Genomic DNA, 1,846 nt, shown 5'->3' with positions numbered 1-1,846 from the left:
CTTCAAACTGCTTACAACAATACCGGCAGCATGTTTAAAATAATTAATATTAATATAGCTTGCTATTGAAGAATACAGATTTTTCTAATGCTGCTTTCCTCTCATTCCATTAAACTTATATATAAAATTCTGCCTTTCTCTGCCTATTTATCTTCATCTTATTCCTTTACTCCCCTGCAAATATGGAAAAAATAAAGGGTCTCAATTAAATGTGCAGTTTCACATGTTTAATGCAAATTGTCACATGACCAGAGCAGTTTACTTCCTGTTTGCACCATGAGATGATGATAACTGTCCAAAACAACCAAAACAAAAGGCTAGTAAAGTATGTTAACATAAAGATATGACAAAGATTTTTGGTACTTAGGGTGTCTGTACACATTATCTTTAGGGTGTCTAGTGTTAATATATGAATTCACATATATTCAGTTTTGTTGAGGGTGTGGTCATAGAATGAGTAAATATGTTTAGGTTTACAATATAAATCCAATTGCAGTTGTTGCACTAAAATGTTGCAATGACAAAATATTACACTAAATTAAAAGTTCAAATGTTACAAATAAGTTACAATATTGATTTTGTAATACTGGTAGCACTAATATAAAAATGTTATGATGTATGTTACAAAAAAGTAACAATTTTGAAATATGTTGATGGTTGTATTTTTTTCTCTTTTATCTCCGTGTTCCTATCAATGTAGCATAAGGTTTTTTATGCATAATAGTAACCATAGAATGTGATCAAACAGTTTAAAATAGCTGGACTAAGATATATAATCATTTTTATGACTGCAGAAATATGTTAATTCAGTACACACATTATCCCACCAGTCACAATTGTAACCGACCATAAAACACTAGTTTTCATACACCTTTTAACAAAAAAGAAAAAAAAACATTATTATTGATTATTTCAAAGGGTTACTAATGACACATCATTTGGATATTTTCATGTCTGGGAAAAATTTGGGATTAAATGGGTTAAGTCCATTGTATTCTTTATTAACCTTACAAATTGGCGCCGTCTCTTCCTGTTCTAACAGTACATGATATCTGTCCACACCTCAGAGTCTGCCTTTCTTTCCATGTTGATTTTTATTGAACACATCTGTCTAAGAAGCACGAGTCTGGAAATCCTAGTTTAACTTGTCATGTGACAAATCAGATCTTCAGTTAATTTGGCCAATCAGATCACTTAAAGCCGTTCACACCAAGAACAATAACTATAATAAGAACTATTTTAGCATCCACACCAACAGATGATAACGTTCAGTTTATTATAAGCATGCGTTGCATTTATATTGTCTGTCATTTAAATGCTCAAGCTCTTTAAAGTCTGGTGGATTCTGATTGGCTGTCAATGTTTTTATTGTTCATCAGCTGTGGAATAAAAAATTGTTCTGAAAGAGATACCAATGATATTGTTCCTCTGTGTCATTAAATGTTAAATAGCTGTGGTGTGAACTCATCCTTGGTGTGAAGAGGCCTTCAAACTGCTTACAACAATACCGGCAGCATGTTTAAAATAATTAATATTAATATAGCTTGCTATTGAAGAATACAGATTTTTCTAATGCTGCTTTCCTCTCATTCCATTAAACTTATATATAAAATTCTGCCTTTCTCTGCCTATTTATCTTCATCTTATTCCTTTACTCCCCTCACTCACTTACACATTCTTTTGTGCTCTGTTGTAAGGTAGAAACTGAAAGTTTGCATGATGGACTTGTATACAGATGAACTTAGAAGCCTGCGAGAGTTGCCAAGGAACTTGAGCTTGAAGTATATAATTATAACTGTCTTAATTTATGTTTAAACAACAATAATAATTAAACATGGGGTCAATA

Source organism: Sinocyclocheilus anshuiensis, unplaced genomic scaffold, assembly GCF_001515605.1.
Source record: "Sinocyclocheilus anshuiensis isolate Anshui unplaced genomic scaffold, SAMN03320099.WGS_v1.1 scaffold2698, whole genome shotgun sequence".
Lineage (NCBI taxonomy): Eukaryota > Metazoa > Chordata > Actinopteri > Cypriniformes > Cyprinidae > Sinocyclocheilus > Sinocyclocheilus anshuiensis.
This window is presented reverse-complemented; position numbering follows the sequence as displayed.